This window comes from Podarcis raffonei, chromosome 13 (assembly GCF_027172205.1).
Source record: "Podarcis raffonei isolate rPodRaf1 chromosome 13, rPodRaf1.pri, whole genome shotgun sequence".
NCBI lineage: Eukaryota > Metazoa > Chordata > Lepidosauria > Squamata > Lacertidae > Podarcis > Podarcis raffonei.
In genome coordinates, this window is record NC_070614.1 from 22092737 (window position 1) to 22114025 (window position 21289).

The 21289-nt window shown below is 43.5% G+C and overlaps 1 protein-coding gene across 7 annotated transcripts in view; it reads left to right on the forward strand.

The window, feature by feature from the left end:
• Positions 1-21289, forward strand: part of HOXB3 (homeobox B3) — a 63723-nt gene that overhangs the window by 23223 nt on the left and 19211 nt on the right. For 4 of the 7 annotated variants that reach the window (XM_053360528.1, XM_053360527.1, XM_053360526.1 and 1 more), the window contains exon 1: positions 1677-1791. The exons of 1 other annotated variant lie outside the window; for it this stretch is intronic. The gene's annotated coding sequence lies outside the window, so the exon portion shown is untranslated. Of the gene's footprint in view, positions 1-1676; positions 1792-8271; positions 8421-17512; positions 17613-21289 lie in introns of those variants that run through there. 2 more of the 7 variants (XM_053360530.1, XM_053360529.1) reach the window with 2 other exon arrangements.

Genomic DNA, 21289 nt, shown 5'->3' on the forward strand with positions numbered 1-21289 from the left:
AATAGCATTCCAGTTCTAAGTTACAAATTTGTGTGTGTGTGTGTGTGTGTGTGTGTGTGTGTGTGTGTGTGTGTGTTTGGAGACGGATTAGAGACCATGCAAAGAAAACAGTAATTTTCTCTTTTAAAATCCCTACTCCTGTCCCTAATACGGTCTTAACATGGTTTGTACCTTGGGGCAGAATCCAGCGGGATGTTCTCCTGCAAACGCTCCATTGCAATGGAGGCCGTATTCATTTCAGTGGAGCGTGTGCAGGAGAAGCTCCTGCTGGGTCTTGCTTTTAGCAGTGCGCAGGAAGTAATTTCCACATGAAGGTTAAAATACTCCAGGAACCTTCCCTTAGGCCACTTGCTATCCATTACTCAAATCGTGTGTTACGTTACTGCTTTATTGTACTATCAGAACATATATCTCGATGGGGGTAATACCGATGGCCCAATCCGCCATGCTCACTGTGAACTTAATTTTAATGCGTGTGCATAACCTCCTCTTCCACATAAGATGGCAGACTCTTTCTATGGGAGTCAGTGCAAAAAATAAACAGACAAAAACAACCTTATTGATTCTCACACCGCCGCGTATTCACAACCCCTTTTATTGTGGAACAACTCCTTAAAGCCATGAGAGTGATTGTAGAGCAAATGGTTTGTTGTGGACAAGCAACCACTGGCCACAATCCACTCCTCACTTAATCCAGGATTATTATTTTTTTGCGATGGGGCTGCTGCAGAATGAATCCAAGGCAGCCAACACTGGTGTGATCTGAGCTTCTCTACTTGAAAGTACTATAAATTGAAATGAATGGGGTTAACTTTCGAGTACAGTACTGCGATGCTTGCAGGATGTCCTGGGACAACAGCGGCCTTGCAACACAGCACCTAAGAACTTGGTGCCAATAATTTTTTTAGTACCTTCGGTTGGTTTCTGGTCCATATTCATCTTACAGCAGACCTTAGTGGGTCGATACTTGAGGACACCATGTGAATTAAGCCCCTAGGCATTTTGCTGTTGTTTCTTATGATGCACGAAAGCTACCTCCTGGCAATGAGGACTTGAGGGGCACTTGCGAGTAAAAAAAGAAGGGTGTTGTTGCACGTGTATTTCCCTGATAGATGCCAGGATTTTTATTTATTTTTACGCGGAAATAAGTTTGAATTTTAGGAAGCTGGAGACAGTATCCCTTTCCCAATGGCTACGTTTCCATTGATTTCAGTGGTGCTGGGGGGGCATGTCTCTTGCGCTTTTCAGGGTTACTTCAAGGCATTCCCTCTCTCACATACCCCAAACAAAACTTTTAAAAGCATATGCTGGTAAGAATGTAGCTTCTATAGAGCCAAATCAAAGCTGGAGAGGGTGAATAGGATTTGGGGTGGGGATTTCTATAGGCCGTAAAAGTTCACAAGCATTGTAAGCAGACAGAAGCTGAGAAAAATGCGAGAATTATACCGAAAAAATCATTAATCATTTCTTTTATTCAAATACTTATCCTTTTCCTATTGTTATTCAACAGCAAACCTCCGCAGACCTTCTGTTGGGAAAAAAAGAGTACCCAGGAGCCTTGAATCTTTCAAGATATCTTCAAGAGAAAATATATATCTATATATTAATATATATAGATATATATATACACACACACCTCTATATACATATATATATTCAAACACACACATACACACATACAAGTTGAACTCTTTTTTTTTTTACTTTTTACTTTTTTAAAATGGAAGACTCTACTTCAGACATGAACACCACCTTTAACCGCCTGGAGAAAAGATGTGGGAAGCTAAAAAGGTAAAAAAAAAACCATAAACATTGTGTGTGTGTTTTTTTTAAGGCTCGGCTTCTTTTGAAATTATATATTGCTTCGCTTTTAAGGATGGAGGGGGCGGGGACAACATCAAATGCCTTCTGCTCTTAAAAACGTGCCCTGGGAAGCCCGATTCTATGCAGCACGTTTACTCGAAGTAAATCCCACTGAATTGAATGGTCTTACTCCCAAGTAAGTGTCCATAGGGCTGCAGCCTTAGATGAGTTTGCAGCCTTAAGAGGAAGCCCTTCCTGGTGGTTGTTGTTGTGGTTTAGAAAATACAACAACAACCGGAGTTATAAAGGCGGGGAAAGAAAGAAAGAAAGAAAGAAAGAAAGAAAGAAAGAAAGAAAGAAAAGACTGCTAATAAGAGATGTTTTAAAGGAATTTGAATGGTTTGCTTTTTAAATGTGTTTTTAACAGCTGGGATTTTGTGAAGAATGCTTGTTTATTTTCTAATGACATTGTGGTGAGGGGGGGGTACTAGAATAAAATAGGTGCCTGTTCTAAAAGGGCGCCCTGCCTTTATTTCTCCGTGGGTTTGGAGTAGCTGGGAACCCTTACGCTGTTGTCCTAGAACTCTTTATGCCAGGGGATGTTGTAAGGATAATGCAATGTTACATATTCCATAACTGCAGATAATACAGAGGAGGCGTGGCTACTTCATTTCTGGTTTTAAAATATTGCCTTTGGTATTCATGCGCGGGTTTTTGAAGGTTCGCCAGCAGAGGTGTGAGTGAAGAGGTTGTCTGTGCGTCCGTCCATGATCTATCCATCTGCATTTCAAGGTGGGGGGGGAAGGTTTATATTAGAAGAAATGGAGTTAAGATCTGACCCTGGCGAGCTGCGGAGTGAGGATGGAGTTCATCCAAGGGACACGTTTTCTAAGCGATTAGCCTGGTATTGCAGCTACAGAATGACCCCTCAAAACCCCTTGACCTTTTCAAGACTGGACATTGTGCTCGGTGGCATTGCTCTCACGGAAACAGGGGCGGGCTAAAGCAAACTCCGGAGGCAAACGTGAAAACGAGGGCAACACAGAGAACCAACCAACTTCTCTCTCTCTTAGTCTATCGGTTTTCCTTTTGTGTGTGTGGGCGCCTGGCTTTTTTCTCCTCCTCCAGTCCGGTTATCTTGTCGGAGGCTATGGCTTTTTGTTGTTGCTCATTCCCTAGCTTTTTTTAGGGCGCGCAGTCCAGCAGGTAGTTCTCCTGCGCAATCCTCCTTGAAATGAATGGGAGATGGCCTAAATTTTGGCCGGTTTGATGGATTGGCTTTGAGGCTGCAATCCCATACACGCCTAACCTGAGAGTTGGTCCCCTTTGACTTGCTTCTGAGTGGGCATGCATAGGATTGCATTGTCATCGTGCAGTCCTCCATACTTTTGGTCTATTGGGTTTTCGTTTTAAATAGGTGCAATCCCTGTGTCGCAAAGTACAGTGGCTATTATTATTTTTGTCACAGTCTTCATCAGTGGTGGCTGTTGTGGTAGTAGGAGCCTAGCCACCTTTTTCTGCTTTTACACCTTCTTCTTCCCTGGAAGAACAATGAGCAGTATGCTGATATACGTGGTGTTCAGATTAATTTTTGGGTCGCTGGTGCCTAGATTTGCTCGGTGACTCTAGGGTGACACCCAGATTTGCTGAAAAAGGGAACCTGCATGCACACCATAGAGCTACGTTTGTGTAAAGCACAAATAATTATGCGTTTGTTAAGGGTTCTGGGAACTGCGACTTTGTGAGTGGAAAACTACAGTTCCCATGATTCTTTGGGGGAAGTCATGTGATTTAAATGTGCTTTAAATGTGTGGCATGCATGCAATGGAAAGGTGGGGTGACCAGGCCATGACTTCGACACCCCTCCTTTCATCTTGTTTCTCATCCTCACCCCCTTCCTCACATTCTTTCTACCTTTTATTCAAGGCAAGCTAATGTCATAACAGCAGTTAGCAACGCTCACTGGTAGATGGGTTCAAAGGCTCTAAGAAAAAGCAAGGAGCCCTTTACAAAAGGTGTCATTGATGGGTTCCTTGATAAACAAGTTTATTTATTGGGCTGGAGGAAAGCACCTTAAGGCTGTAATTCTACATGCCACTTACCTGGGAGTAAATCCCATTTAGTTCAATGGGGCTTGCTTCTGAGAAGACATGCATAAACTCGCACTGTTATTCTGTTAAAATGGCTGCCTTGACCTTCTTTTGTCTTCCTTTAGGTATTAGGCTTCTCTCTCCACGCCCCCTTCCCCCTGATAAATTTCAAGTCTTATAGCAAGCGTGTCTTGTAATGATTTTCTAGAGATCTTAGACCACCACACATTGTGGAATATTCAGGCCCACTAGACTTCTTCAAAAGGAAAATGCAATGTTATGATGACGTTTTCTTTACAGCGACTTGGAGAGGACCCTGACTTTACATGGTAATGAAATTTTGTGCTCAGGAGCGACTTTTCCTTCATGTTACCCTGTTGTAAATATATCAGTAGACCCATTTATACCACCCCACCTGCAGCCTTCTATAAGGTTGAGTGAGGACATGAACCACAAAGTGGTCCAGAGCAGTGGCGTAGCGTGGGGGGTGCAGGGGGGGCCGGCCGCACCGGGCGCAACATCTGGGGGTTAGGGTTAGGGGGCGCAAATCCACGGGTTAGGGGGTGCAAATTACTTGCCTTGCCCCGGGTGCTGACAACCCACGCTATGCCACTGGTCCAGAGACTGAATATTTTCCCCCAAATGTGGACATTTCATCTTCATCTCCAGCTCACTTAAAACTTGAGTCCTGGCATTTAGATCTGTTTAAAGTGAAGCCAGTGGCACAAAACAAACTGGGCCTCAATCTACCCTAAGTGGTTTGTGGACCCCTCTGTCCGGGCTAACCAGAAGGAGATCTCTGTCACCCTTTGCAAAATGTTTACTTTTGGTTGTGCAGTTGGACTGTTATTTAAATATCAACCTCCAAGGGTGCTGGGTGGGGGCTGTTGTAGCAAAATCCCACCCTAGAGGTCCCAGGTTTCCATACGCAAAATGGTATAGGTGCTAAACACTGCAATGAAGTCTCCATCCTAATAGCGCAAGGTGGGCAGCTATTTCCTGAGCTCCCCATCCCAGACTAGTTATATATATATTTAATATGTTATTTTGGTGGATGGTAAAAAGAAGAACTATTGGTGTTAGACAACTGCATAAGGAGAGCTTAGGGGCGCAGAAGGTCTACTGTGAGATATAGAACATGGCATTTGTTTGTATGTACAGTATGTATGTAGGTATCTGCTTCTTTCTCGTGGCTCATCTTCTTTGTACTGGCGCAACATAGATTTGTATTTAACAACAAACGCGCACAGCAGTGCACGTGTGAAAACGCCACCTGCAGTTGTGTGGTCTGAAAGCAACTGTGCCTACTGGCTGCCCTGTATCCTTCTTTAAAAAGAGGTCTTCCCTAGTCGCAGATGAGCTGAGGCTGTGATTTATTTATTTAGTGGCGAGGCCAAGGCAGTCTGCACATGCTCTGAGACTCTCTCTCTTCCCCCCTTCTTTATTCTACACATGGTTATTTCTTCGTATTATTTCCACTATTATCAGTGCATGTACATATAAACCCTGTCTTTATCTCCTTATCTCCCTTTTCTTCTCTCCGTGTGTTCCTTTGTCTACACACAAGTTGCACGCACGCGGGCGCGCGGGCGCAAACACCCACCCACAAACCGGATCTGTGTTACAACCCTGCTACCTTTCCCTTTGGAAACGTCCCTTTCAATGACAGAGAAAGAGGCGTGGATCTTAGCTGGCCAGGGGAGCGGAGTTTGGGAGCTTTCTCAGTTTGATCGGTAGCACCCTGGCAGATTTATGATCCCCAATAAAACCGGCGTGTTTAAATTCGTAAATCAATCTGCCTTTCCCACTATATAAACGTTCATTTTATCTTGAGAGAGAGAAAGAAAAACCCCGCTCGGTTTCTCGCACCTACCAGGGCGAGGAGAGGCGCTTCCTTTCCTTTGAACTATAGAAGACAGAAACATCTTTTTAAATCAAAGTTGTTCTTTTTTAACAAAAAAAGGGGGGAGGGAAGGAGGGGGAAACAGACGGATTTTTGTTTCCTTTGCAACCCAAGGATTATAGACATGTTTTCTTTTCTGCTCACTTTTCTTCTTCTTAAGAAATATATATTTTTATAAATATCTCTTTGCCTCTCTTTTAATGTCTCCGAGAAATCCGCGAGGTTTAAAAAAATCGAAATCTTATTCTGGCTCTCTCTCCATTTTTCGCTCCTCTGTATTTTTTTTTTTATCAGTTGTTTAAGTGGGCCAAAAAAGCCCAACTTTTTAATTATTATTTAGCAAGGTCTCCTCGCGGCAGTGAACACTTGCAGTCAACCCCTCTTCTTTCCCTTGTATCGCCTCGCTGGCTTCGAACCATTTTAAGATTTCTTCCAAACCCCTTTCTTCTACGATAGCAGGCCCCACTGATGGCAGCGGGATTTCCTCCCAGTATTTAGAATGGGATGCAACTGAAAAACCAGCGGGATTTGCTGGGGAGTTATGTTAGAGCAAAACCAACGAGCCCTTTTTTGGAAGCACGTTCGAACGAAAGTCAGAATGACTTGCAATGTTCCCATCGAACAAACCCATTGATTCGCTTGGCAAAAAGGTCCCGACTGATTTATCCTGGAAGATCGCAGCTTTTACTTGTAAGCAAAGGCGTTTGGGATCGAACCGCGTTTGTTTTCTGCCGTTACGCTTCCACCCCAGAATACTGCGATTACGATTTGGGGTGGGAAACATTAGCCGTGCTGAGAATTCTGCATTTTTGGATTTGATTATTATTTTTTCACACACACACACAATACACCTGGATTCTTTTTTCTCCTTTAAAAAAAAAGAAAAGCTTTGCATCCGTATCACCGGTTTCATGCAGTTAACGCTACATGTGTTACTAGGGTCTGAACAAACCTACCCACCACAATCCTTTTGTTCTACAAACCCCACGGTCAGAAAGACCTGGAATTACATGTTGTCGATCTCTCATTTATTCCTATCTAAAATGTTTTGCTCCTGCGCATAATTGATGTGAGGTTTATACTTGTCGAAAGCGTTCAGAATAGGAAAGAGATCCCAGTTGTCGAAGTGCCATCAATATGTGCATCTCTCGCTCTCTCCCTTTCTCTGAGAGAAAGGCAAGCTTTCAGCTCCTAGCCCTGCCCGACCACCTCCATCCATCCCACCACTGCCATTGTTTGATTTGATGTTACCGTCTGTTTAAGACGCTGCCTCACAGGCCCTTATCAGTTCTATTGTTTAGTGGAGGGATGCCGAAGTTTTTTTATTACCTGAAAAAGTAAGTGCGCGCGAACACTCTTTTCTGCAAATGCACACACCTTTTACTTCCCACTTCTACATGTTAAAAAAATAAAATGATGGTTTGGATACGTTTGCACAAGCGCGTGCTAGTATGCTTTGCCTTCTTATTGTCTGGTGCAAGTCAGAGCGTTCCTTACCCAGCGTCTTCAGATTAAAGGAGGCTCTATAGCTCTTCGCTTCCATCACCAACACCAACATCCCGGCAGCTCATCTTAAACTCTAAGTCTGTCTCACAGCTTCTATTAGAATGATTCTTATCGTTGTGGTGGTGGTCCTCGGGCCCTTTGCACTAAACAGAGCCAATAACCCCCAAGCTCCTGAGCATGTTTACTATAGTCCCATATATGTATAAAGAAAGGCGGAGGAAGAGAATTTAATAGACTGAAAAGGCTAAAGAGATGGGATGGGTGGGCCAGAAGAACGGGGGTGGGGGTGGGGTGGGAAATGAACAAGGAAGCAAGGAAGGATCCACCTGGATACCCAATATTTTACAGAATGACTGTAATCTCTCTAAATAATCTGAATGGAAGAAAGTTGCCCACTCCGATATAATATCTGTACATGCATCGCTCCTACTGCTTAAACATATGGATATATATATTTGTTTGTAACACGTGGTTTCATAATGTTATGCTCCGCACACACATTTAAGTGTGTTTGTGTGTGTATATACTGAATATGTACACATGCATGCACAAGACTGAGTGTGTGTAAAACATGAGAGCTTGTGCGATGCGACATATGTGCTCTCTATGTGTGTATGTGTGTGTGTGTGTCTGTATACGGTATATATATATATGAGCACACACGGTCCTGATGTTCCAGCGGAAGGTCACAGCGGCCCTCATTGTGCATAGGAAACAGAGAGAAAGAGAAAGATAACCCCCTACCCCACGCTCCTCAAGTCACGTGATTCATTAAATAATTAATGCAGAGGTTGCAGAATAGATATGTATTCGTCAGGAAAATCGCAGACATGGTCTCCTTGTGTCTGACGTGAAATTCAACTGTCCTTAAAAAAAAAGTGCTCTCTCTCTCTCTCTCTCATGCACAGACACACATACACATACACACACACTCTCTCTCATAAGCCTATGGGGGGGAGAGAGAGAAAGAGGGGAAGAGAGTGTGTGTGCAAGAGTATCTGAGAGAGAGAGAGAGAGAGAGAGAGAGAGAGAGAGAGAGAGAGAGAGACTGAGTGAGAGAGGGCTGCAATAAAACATTTCTCAGGAAGCAAGAAACCACGCCGAGGGCTGGACTTATTGTAAGTAGCGGGAGATCCCGTCTTGCCTCCCAGTCTGTATGTCCATGTAAATTTATTGTTTGTTATTAATGTTATTGTCGTAAAATGTGACAAATAGCCATCTTCATTTTCTCCCATTTCTCTTCACCCCGTGGTGGTGTGTATATTTATACCCATCCAGGCATTCCATATATATATATATATATATATATATATATATATATATATATATATATATATTCACACACACACACACTTTTCTCTTTTTCTCTCCTCAAACCGTTTCTCTCTCTCTCTCTCTCTCTCTCTCTCTCTCTCTCTCTCTCTCTCTCTCTCTCTCCTTCTCTCTCCCCCCCCCTTGATTTATTACAATAAACATGTCAGCCCCAGCAGCAGCAACAGACCTTCTCCCATTGTATGTGTGTGCGTCTTTGGGAGAGAGAGTTGTGTTGTTTATGGCACCGTCCGAGATAAATCATTTCTCAAACGAAAATGATGTGTGATCTTTCAGAACTCTCTCTCTCGCTCTCCCTCTCTCCCTCTCTCCCTAGAGTTGATTATTTCAGACGATTTACTGTAATTGATCAAAACCTAATGTGAAAACTGTATAGCTGGGGGTCTTAAATTAAAGCATCTGTGATTACCAATTAAGGAGAGATTTGTATAAATTTTGGGCAATCCTGGAACCAGAAAAACGTCAGAGTCGCGGCTAGCAGGTTTTTTGTTTTTGTTTTTTGAGACCGGGAGATTCTCTTCCAGAACCTTAAAAAGCAAAACAAAAAAAAAAAAAAAACCAAGCAGCAGTAGGAAATATGGAGAGTTCTTGTACAGGTGACTGGCTCGTGAGGTGTTTGTTCCAGAATGAGGGGCACAATCCACCGGGAGATTTTCTTGCCCGTGCTCTTCCGCAGCTCCCCTTAACGGAGCACACGACGGAGAACTTCCCTGTGGATATTGCCTAAAGCCATATTTCACGTGTGGGAAATCCAGGCGATAGGCGTATTGTGTTGTTCATGTTGATTAAAAATAAACGAATGAATAAAGTAGTCACCTCTTCAGCGAAGGACATTGGAAGACAGACTGAGATGTTAATTTTGCCTGTGTCTGAAGTGTACCAAAAAACGCACTCAGTTGAGACGATTGATTCGAGTTGAGTGAAAGGAGCTCTCTGTGTGTTTTGTTTTGTTTAAGTTTCTCATTTGAGGCTACAGTAGAACAATAGGCGTCACTTCTCAAACCTGTGGTAGATACCCAATGATGACAGAACAATAGGACACCCAGCAGGAACTCTGGTTTGGGGGGCCTCCCCTCTACCCCCCCCCCCGCAAGTCTACTTATGTACTTATCTGAAACAGGAATGCTATTATTATTTAAGGATTTTCGCTTGCTTTTGAATTTTGTTTCGCTTTCTTGGAGCGTTGGAGATGGGTGATACTGTGGATTCCATAATAAGGACAGGTTTCCCATCATAAAGCGGGCTTTATGGGTAGCAGAGGCACTTTATAAACTGGCTTAGTAGGAAAGTAGAAGGTGGCTGGCTGGCTGAGTAGACAGACAGATTTCCTGGGGGGAACGCTTGGTAATTTTGTATATCAAACGGCATTTCATTGAAGTTGCCACGGTCTTATTTAGCATGTAAGCAAAGTCAATGGCAGTGATAACTCTAAAGTCTGCTGCAATGTACTTCTTTTCGTCCTGATTCTTTTGTGCTACACTTAACCTATTGAGGTTTGTGTGTTTGTGTGTGTTATTTTGTGCTTGGAGGCAATGTGACACTCGGTTGTAAGAGGCGGGGTGGAGGGAGGTGGGGGCGCAGAGCCGCAGGTCCTCAAGAAATTCAGGGGCTGCAAAATTCGCCACTAGTGGATGGTGCAGCTCTTGAAATAACCGGTCGTGGTAGTCTTTGGCAGCTGGTTGAGGAAGGGAAGGCGCTGGAGGTTAAAGATGCCGTGTAAGGCAAGGAGAGCTTCGGGGCGAAGGGCGCCAAGGGTTGCCCTTTGTGAAATACAAAAGGTCTCAGAAGTTGGGGGCGGGAAGGTCCAGCTCATGCTAGGAATCGGCAGTCCCCCAGTCCTAGCTGGATCGAGAAAGTGAGGCGCTTCAAAGAGCTGGAAGGTGAAAGTCAGGCTGGGCGATTCCTCAGTTAGAAACAATAGCACAACTTGCAATAGGCAGGGAGCGCACAGAGCTGACAGGCAAGTCCAAGGGAAGATGGAAACCTCTCAGGATACTTAGCTGAAGAAGACTCGTTGTCTCCTTTGCTAACCAGCGGAGTTTCTAACGCCGCCCCGAGTGCTGCTATTTTACCCTGTCTGCTAGTGTAAACCTTTATGTAGTGCAATTAGACCAACATGGTGATTTTCATTAAATATGAATGGCGACAAGGAGGGGGCTTCGAAGAGCCCAGGGGAAAAGCCAAGAGTCTCTTTCTTTCTTTCTTTCTTTCTTTCTTTCTTTCTTTCTTTCTTTCCTTCCTTCCTTCCTTCCTTCCTTGAGATTTTAATCAAGAGACACTTCCCTTTCCTTTGCATATATGGGTTTGGATGGATGGTTTTCATCCATCCAAACTCATATAGAAGGAAAGATGGAAGGATGGAAGGATGGGTGGAAGGAAAAAAGAAAGATTTAGGGGGGAGTGAGTTGGGGAGGGATACACGAAGGAGAAAAGAAAGGGGGGAATATATCCTAGTTGTTTTTAGAAAATCACATAATACTGTACCCTAAACATATGGACGTGGCATTATTAATATCCTCTCCCCTGTTAAATCACCCTGGCCCAGATTCCATCGTGATACGGGTTCTGCAGGGGGAACCCCCAGCGTCCAAGCCCCCCTCTCCTCTTTGCTTCTGAAAGGGGCTCTTGAATGTTGGTGGGTGTGATTAGAGAGGTGGGATGGGGAAGCAATGTGCGGGAAACAGGATCGCTCCCATCCTCTCACCCTTTCTGGACACAAACTTCCCAAGTCCTTGCGGGGGGGAACTCTGGGTCCGGACCTCGCAGGAACATAAATGGTGGTGGTGTAAAAAAGGCTTCCGCACACCCGGGAAAGAGAAATGATTTCAGCAGTAGGGTAACCCTAAGCACATAGAGTTATATGCAGCTAAGTTCTACTGAGAGCAGACCTATTGAAATCAGCAGACCGACGTTGGCTGTTAATTGCAGTGGCTCTACTCTCGAGTAGGATGAACACTGAATACAACTCTTTGGCTTTGTAAGGAATGCCTTCTAAATTTCGGTGGACTTTACTTTCAAATGAAGAGGGTCCTGATCCACTGAAGGAGTCCTATGGGGGCTCTGGCGTAGCTCTTGTTTGTTTCAATGGGGTTGGAGAGCTTCTCGTTGGACTGTGCCAACTAGAAACTCGATACAGCTGTGTTTGTCATAAGTGAATGTGCGAGAGGTGCTGAAAACGTCCAGCGCCTGACACAATGTGAGATAATATAAGGACGACGACAGCAGCCGCAGCAACACTACTAGTCGCGGTCTGGACATTCCTTTTACCTTTCTATTCTTTCGTTGTGATTCTTCAAACCAGTCGTATACTTCTTTCTCTATCCTTCTCCCTCTCTATTCCTTTCCTTCTTACCATTGTATCGTTTCCTTCCGATGCTCCCCTGCACATCGACCTTACACTCTCTCCGTTGCTTCCCTTCCTCAAAGAAGACCACATCAGTTTCCCCCTAGCCTAGATCTTTGTATTTGCTGAAGACCCGGCTTCATTAAATCATAACACATTTCCCCATTTGTGTTCATTATCGGTCTATTCATCGATCGAGGTAATATAATAACTTTGCTGCCGGAGTACTTTTCTACAAGCTGTATCAGAATGTGCAAAAAAAATCGTTGCACTTTTCGTTTTGTGTTCTGTGCATATTTCTTTATTAACACGGTTGATCTCCAATATCTCAGAAGATTAGCAATATTGCTGCGGATGATAAACGTAGGAATGAGATAAATAATATTTCAGACCCTCTCTAATATATTGATTATTCCTCCCACACACACTTCGAAATTGCTTCTGCTACTTAGTTGCAAGTTTCTTTTCCTGTCATCGTCACGTCAGAATTCAAATCTATTCACGAAACGGGAGTTTCCTTTCTTATATTTCCCCTCACAAGTGCTTTATCCACAGAGAAATCTGTGGCGGTGAAATCCAGCGTGAAGCTCAGCGAGCACCATTAAAACGAATGGAGACCTCTTGAATGGGTCTTGCGTCCACTGGAGAACTTCCTTCTTGATCAACCAAGTGAATAGGCCTAATAGAGGGGAAAGCTTTTGTTTTTTGAATAGAAAAAGTATAGTTTGCTTTATATGATTTCTGGCTCCACATCGCCTTTAAATTCCAGTTGGACCCATGAAGGCGAACTCACTCTTGGATTTTGCCAATCCAGAACTCAGCTTCCTAAATTCTATATCTGTTTTATCTGGAAACAGTTCTCATTGGTACCGATTACATTTTTGTGCAGTAACCGTACTTGGGATCTCAGCCTTATGCGCAGTTCCCACCATTTTAAAAATCAACTGATGAATGAGCCTTCATTTTCTTTATATTCTGCATGTATCTCTTTTCCTAAGCTCAAAGTAAGTTGCAGCAACATTCCTTCCCTCCCACAATCTTCCAAACCATGGAACAACACTACGGATATATATTATAAATGAAACAACAACAGTCAATTGAAATCGAAATCTCAACTAACCAACCCCTCCCCCCGCCAGTACCAGTTTTCACCCTAACAGCTGGTGTGGTGTAGTGGTTAGAGTAGCGGAATGAGAAAAGCGCAGATCCAGGTTCAAATCTCCACTTAAGCCTGCTGAGCGGTCTCCCTCTCAGCTTCCCTACCTCATAGGGTTGTTGTGTGGATGGGAGAACCTTGGAGGCCACAGGGAGGAGCTCTCAGGAAGAGCGAAACAGACAGACAGACAGACAGACAGATATTCGCTAGTTAGGGCTACTCCACTTCCGCTTTATTTTTTAAGCCATTGACTTCTGTGGGTAACTTCACCCTGGTTTAGTGAATTCTAGAAGAATCGGGTTGCTATCAGTAATCCGATGACACCTAGTCTAACTGGCAGACAACCTGGGGGGAACAATGAGAGAAATTCCAGCATTCACTGCCTAAGGGGGAAAACAACATTAAAAAAACCCTGTGGCACCTTAAAGGCTAAACAGAGAGCTGGGGAACCCGTGGCCCTCCAGATGTTGTTGGGACTACAACTCCCATCAGCCCCAGACAGCGTGGCCAATAGTCAGAGATGATGGGAGCTGTAGTCCAGCAACATCTGGACGTTCCCTACTCCTGAGCTAGCACATTGGTTATATCAAAAGTTTCCGTGGAGTACAGTCCACGAAAATGCTGTGGTACATATGCTAACTTAGAATAACTATGGTGCTCTTTGTTCCAATTAACATGTCTGCCCCTCTGGAATAGCATAAGGCTTCAACCCTGTAGACCCTTACCTGGGAATAAGTCCCACTGGACTTACTCCTGAGTAGACATGCCTAGGATTATACTGCTAGTGGAGGGAATGTTGTATTACCGATACATTGCCAATGCAATGTGCACTCCAATAAACTGTACGCAAAAGGTTCCTTTGCTGTGAACTGCCAAAGATTCTGTCTCCGTGCACCACTAATCGGTTTATCCCGAGTGATCATTTTTACAAAGGGTTATAAAATTTTAAGGCGAAAGAAGAAAAAAAAAGAAAAAAAAGGAAAAAAGAGAAAAAAAAAAAAAGAAGAAGAGGAAAAAAGGAAAAAGAAAAAAAGGAAAAAAAAGGGAAGAAAGGAAAAAAGAAGGAAGAAAACGGAAAAAGAGAAAAGAAAAAAAAGGAAAAAAAAAAAAGGAAAAGAAGAAAAAAGGAAAAAAAAGGAAAAAGAAAAAAAAAAAAGGAAAAAAAAAACAAAAGAAAAGAAAAAAGAAAAAAAAAAAAACAAAAGGAAAAGAAAAAGAAGAAAAGAAAAAAAGAAAAAAAGAAAAAAAGAAAAGAAAAAGAAAGGAAAGGCTCTGTTCGCTAGAAAAGGGAAGAGTCACGCTAGCTCGCGAAAGCATACCGATAAAGTTCCCGTTCTGCAAATCAGTATCCCTGACGGCTAGGCAAGCAAATCCAAACTCAATGAAACAACCCGGGCAGCCCGAGTTTAAATGCATTTATACCCCGCTAGTTAACTATATGGGTATATTCTGGATGTAACACTTCTAAGTAAATTTACTTCTAAGTAAATCTGTTTAGGATTGGGCCACTAGATTGATTAACTTTGGAGCGCAGTGGCTACTTTATTTTCAGCGCAATGGAGTCGAGTGTGTGTTGATTTACTATCCATAAAGGACCTTACATCCAAGTAGGGCTACATAAATTTCATGACTAAAGTTAGGCCAACTAGTAGATCTGACATCTGGAATATACACAGCCCTCTATGTAAGCGAACCCCATTCATTTAAGTGGAGCAGACTGCCGCGCAATGAATATAATAACATCGGTGTAAGGCAGAATATAACAGTATACAGCTATGTACCATTCATAAATTCATTGGGCGTGAGCCAACAAGAAGGTCTCCTGCGCAAATTCCACTGAAATGAAAATAAATGAATTCTAATCGTTTCAGTGAGACATTTTCAAGTAACGTCAGATTCAGGTACCGGAGGGGAGGGCAGATTACTTTGCCTCATATAATGCTCTCGTGATAAATATAAATATAATTGAGTCATTACATTTATCATGTTATAAGCAGAACAGATTTTGTGTACTTTGGATTACATTATGCATTTAGGGGTGCTGTGGTGTTAGAAAACAGTGAATGGGGTGGCAAGTTCGAGCAGTGGCTGCAACGCTAAAATATGCTGTGTAGAATCCACTGGGAAGGTCTCCTGAGCACCTCTCCTTGAGATGAAGGTTCCCATTCATTTCAATGAGATTTGGCAAGAGAACTTCCCCTGTATTTCCCTCCACTAGACATTAGAATTGGGGTGCACACTGAAATCATTTGGGGAATGGATTGCTGGAAATTGAAATCAATGGAATTTACTTTCGGGTAATGTTATGTGGGTCTCCTCGACGAATTTGCTATTTAAAAGAAAAAAGGACAGTTGGTTAAAATAATGCAGGCGTTTATCTTATTTTCGAGAACTCTGGAGATAAAAATGTCACAGACGTTAAAAAAAATGCAGTTTCTGCAACGTGTCCACTTTCAGCAAGGATTACTGAAAACAAAACGAGGCGGGGTGGAGAAGGGAAGAGAGGAAATACGTCCACTGCTAGACTTTTTCAGAGGGACCACAAGCGCTTGGAATCAGGGTTTCGTTCACCTCCCTCTGCTTCCTTGTTGAAGAAAGGCAAATAGTAAGAAAATGTTGGTGTCTGGCTGGGAATTATCAAATTTAAACGCGTGCTAAAACGCTGCAATACTAACCCATGCCGTAGGACGAAGCCAGTCCATTGAACAACATGGGACTCCCTTCCGAATAAGCATTTCCAAGACCATAAACTGGATAGACATGTGCGCGCACAACCCCAGCGCGTACCCGCGCAGGCGTTCTGAAGCGTAGAACTGGCCCTTTATAAAAGGAGAATGTTATTTCATGTCATATTGTGGGGATGCATTTCTTTTTAAATAAATAAATAAAAAAACCTTCGGCTATTAGCTATTCTCAGGGGGTCAGAAAACTCCGGGAGACATGTTGAAAGGGCAGATCAGCCAGGCATGAATGAAAAAGGGACCATGTTCACACCGGATGGGTTCCAAAAATGGACGCGACGTGGGAATCCCTAGCACAGGAAAAACCGAAGGCTAAAGCGACCTAGCTTTACCAAAAAGGGCTCGTTCTTTGTTAAAAGGCCAGTGTCCCTGAGCGCTTGGTTTCCAGACAGGACCCAGCGCCAGCTGCAGGCAACTGTAGATAGCGTGGGATGAGGAGGGGGAGGCCGCCTCCAGATTCCACGTGAATTTATTCCTTTGTTCCTGGCTCTGCTACCACCCAAAGGCTACCGATCTCAAACGACTTTCAGCGCAAAAGCCAGCAATTCCAGGCCAATCTTTGCCAGATCGTGGTGCCAGGTAGAAAGGGAGGGAGATTCACACATAATAGCGGGACAGGAAGACATCTAGGATATAGACGATAAAACAAGGGATGATGGAAAGGGTGAAAAGTGAAGACACCAGCAAGGGTTGAGATGGGTTACTTGTAGAAAAGGAACGGGGGGGGGGATACGAAAAATATAATAGATTAATGGATTAATGGATGGAATTAAAGCTGGAGGAAGGCACGCCACGTTTGGCAAAGATCTAAGAACAGGGGGAAAGATGCCTGGGTGGATAGACGGAGATTTTGCTAAAGACCACGTTAAAATGTCATGCAAGGCCGTTTCCATTCGCAATGACCTTTTCTCAGCTCCTTACCTTTCCGTGTTTAAGCATAAAACCCGGAGCGATTTGCTATTTAAAACAGCCAACAGTAACAACATTTTATTTGAACCCTCTTGGTTTTTATTTTATTTTTATTTTATTTTAACAAAGAGAGATATCTCAGTTAGCCTTTGCTCTTTTTCGATCCTTTTTTATTCCCCGCGTGAGAGACTGCTGAGGAAGAGAAGGGGGGGGGGAGGACATATGGAATCAATTTCGTATCCTGACGTTGAGAACCAGCCAATTCCTGTTGGTCTTTTAAAACCAGAATCCATTTGGTCCCTCTCTATCTGGCACCTCTTGTCAGTCAGTAGGATCCCCCCTCTTGCAACATTTTTAAGTCTTTATAAAGAGAAACAGCCTCGCTTAGAAACGAGAGAGGCTTTCCTCCTCCTTTTCGGAGGTGGAGGGGGGTGGCAGAGGGAGAGAGCATTGTTGTCCCGTGAAAAAGTATTCCGTGTCTTCGTCTTGCTGCAGAATATCTTTATTTCATTATTATTTTTGCTCTCCCTCCGTGTCTCGGAAACCATTGTATTTTTCCTTCCGCCAAGTTGGAATCCAAGAGAGGGCCCCCGCCCCCGTTCCTCAAAAAATAATCAAAAAAATCAAAGCTTCCTTGCGGTGGAAAAACCGACCCCCCAAAAAAGCCTCAAGACAAACCTTAGCAGCAAAATCTACAGAGCTACAGTCAAGTAGTTCTTCTCTGTCTCTCTGTCTCCTTCTCCCAAACTGGCTTCCTTCGAGTTCCTCTGAACCTCGTGAGCCGCCTTCGATCTTCCCGCTGAAGTCGTTTGGTTGAGAATCGCTGCAGGTAAGAGGGATTAATAAAAATAATGATAATAATAATAATAAAAGAAATTACAAGACAGATCAAAACAAATCCCAAACCACTATACAACGTCGTCTGATCCTAGCATAGGAAATTCCGGGGGCCGTTGAGATTTAATTAATAGCTCTGACAAAGCTTGGGAAGGCGTCCATTGGTCCGCTGGAGTTCTAGCTTGAAGCACAGCCCCCCCCTCCCCAAAACATCACCACCACTCTCAGAAACTAGTCCTGTAGCTTGACCAGAAAAGGCTGGGATATAGTAAACAAATAATATTAATGATCTCCTGATAATGGTTGGATACTGGGAGTCCAATGCAAATAAAACAAAGGGGAGGCAGGTTGCTTCTTCCAAACCTGATGTTTGGACCAAATAGGTCCCCCCTCCGCGCTTGCCGCCCCTCCCAGGCCACATTTGTTAAAGGTTTAACGCCTCTGGGTTGTTTGAAAGGGAAAACTACAAACGCTTCTTTAAGGGAGGGGAAGCCTGGTGTTAAACAGAGAGATGTGATTTATGGTGTTGAGAAAGTTGTGTTTATTTGAGGTGGCTCCTGTCACGACCAGCCTTTTCCTAGAAGACCAAATCTGTATCCCTTCCCTTTTCTCCCTCTCTCCTCCCCCCCCCCGTTTCTTTTATGTTTGTGAGTTGTAGTTAACAAATATCTTACCGGTGTGTGAAGCAAGCAGTGTTAAGTCTCCACAGAACCAGCAATGTAAAACAAAGCTTGCGGTTTTACCTTGTAGGGGACCGCCTTAGTCTTTCAGAGACTGAGACATCTTACCAGCTTGTTTGTCCTCGCCATCATATCTAGCAATGCACGCATTGTTTGGCCTTTGCAAAATCTGGGGGTGCACCCTTAACCTGGACTCAAACCCCACCGAACACAACGAGGCTGCAGTGCTATACTCACTAAAGAGGAGTAACCTCCACTGAACTCAGTAGGACTTGCTTCTGAGTAGACATGTATAAGATTGCACTATGGGGTTTATCTCAGAGAAACAATGCATAGAATCGGGCTACCTGATTGCAATCCTATAGCAGAGAGGAGTGAGTCCAACCGAACTCAAGGCAGTTTCTTCCAGGTAAACATGGACTATTTGGACTATTTTATTCCTTCCAGAGTTTCATGGTAAAGAATACAGTCCACATTCTATAGAAATAAAGGGCAAATTTCTCTTACACTTGAATGGCTGTACTTCTTTTTGTTTTTGTTTTTTAAAAATGTTTTTAATGCTCTTAGACCAAAGGAGGGAAGGGACTCTTCCATCAAACTGGTCCTTCCTTTCTTCTTTCCTTGTTCCTTACAATTGCATCTGACATAAGAATTCTTCTTATGTTAGGAAGCCAGGGCTTTTTCATTCTGCTGAGTCTTCGGGAAGCAGAGGTTACAGTCAAACTTACACACCAAAAAATAAAAAATAAAAGGGGGGAGGGTGAAATAGATAAAGCCACTGTTGCTGACAGTACAAATATGTTCTGAGTTCAGGATGGCGATGTTAATAACTCAGTTCCTGGGACCATACCCCAGCTATAAACGTACACTATTTTTTATTAAAAACAAACAAAACACCACCCCAATGTCTAATATTTCCTCCGGCAAAGTAATGCCATATTGGAAGAGAGCAAGAACTCTGCTCTCTGAGCGCCTCCCTTCCCTGAAAATTGCTTTGCATTAAATTTCCTCAGCTCCAGAATCATCTTCCATACTAGCCTCCAGCTAAACTTGATTAAAAAAAAACTGCTTGATGCGTTGACAGATGAAATCCAAGAGGAAACCACAAGGCCCTTAAGTGACCCTAATTTAATCGATTTTATCATAAATCATCAACTTGATGAAGAACCAAAGTTTTCATTGAAGGAAATTGATATTAATGGAGTGGCTGCTTCTTTAATTCAGATGTTGTTTTCCACCAGTTCGAAAACAAACTCAGTTGGCATTCTCTGGGCAACTTCTATGGGAATCATGTTGGGTTGCTGTTGTTATTTTAATTATCTTAATTAGGACAGTTTAGGTAGCGACGTGCCAAAGAACCACAAGGAGCCTCTTGGACTTCAGCAAGGTTCCATTACAGCATTGAGGATCTATCTAGACTGTGGTCAGATTTTAATGAATGCAGCACCAAATACCAAACCACTTGCCTCCGATAACCCACCAGATCGGAAACGTCTGTCTTCAGAAAGAGCAAGGATGCTGGTTCCCTATCAGCTATTCATCATGCTACCTACCTCTTTGGGAATTGGAGAGCGAACGAGAGAGAGAAGGCTATTTGGCCCATGGTTTATAATATAATGATTGCGAATTTCCAAAACGCATTTTTGAATGTGTCAAGTCCTTGCATTTACAAGTAGATCTGCAAGCACATCCCCATCCCAAGCAATGACTTAAAACCAAAGCTCTAAGTCATGTCCCACAATACTGCTTTTGAGGGCCTGTTAAACATTGGCCGCTTTCACAATTCTTCATCTTGCAATTAAAAATTAACTCTAGGCTTCAGCTCTATGCCCGTCTGTTATGGATGCCTAAGTCCCAATTAGCCTTTAGGTATGCTGATGAATGCCATAGATCAAAGAGCCTTGGAGGGTTTCAGCAAAGCAGGAAACGGGACAAGGAAACGGCTGGTTAATATGTGAAACCTAATATATCTAAGGGTGGATGAAGAAAACGCAACAGAATGGCATTCCCAATCCTACACGCCTCTACGTGGAATCAAGTCCCACTAATTGTACTGCAACTTAGCTCCATGGAGATGGCTAGCATCCCCAAATAGAGACGGGGGTGCAAGCAGGAGGAAACTACTTTGAGATAAAAAGAGCAGATAGCCACCTTCAAACGGGTTTGAGATGGTGTCTTTCAATGCAAAGAGATGCTTTTACAGTAAATGGCTAGAGACCAATAGGTTATCCCTGTACAGTGGTACCTCAAGTTAAGTACTTAATTCGTTCTGGAGGTCCGTTCTTAACCTGAAACTGTTCTTAACCTGAAGCACCACTTTAGCTAATGGGGCCTCCTGCTGCCGCCGCGCCGCTGGAGCACGATTTCTGTTCTGAACCTGAAGCACTATTTCTGGGTTAGCGGAGTGTGTAACCTGAAGCGTATGTAACCCGAGGTACCACTGTATAGGAGAGGAGTGCTTATCTGTTCTCCCTGCCTGTCTCTCTCATACCATCCTACCCTTTCAGTCTTTTCCTGCCTATTAATTATGTAAACCTGTTTATTACCATTCATGGCACCTTCCAGTACCGCGGCTGCTGGGCAATTACAAGCGCCAATAGTGTGCTGAGCGCTTCACAGAACACCCAAATTGCGCAGTCTCTGACAGCAGGTTCTTAGCAATATCTGCTACCATACAGTAAGCCACTCTGTACCGCCAGCCTCCTTGTGTATGAAGCAGAACCAAAATGCCAAGGAGGATTGTGTCCCTCTTTTCGCTCCTCCCGCTCCCCCGCCCAAAGTTAGTGATGGTAGATGACTCCGCTTGTTGTGGTTATATATTTTAACTCCCACCCCCTTCTCGAACTTTATGATGTTATGACGGAACTCGAAGTGAAGGAAAGGGGAGGGGGGACACTCCAGCTCCATAAAGTTTGACTAGAACTCGGGTATTTGCCTGCCTTTTTTGCCATTTGGCAAGTTTCCAATATAAGAATAGCTAGCTGCAACC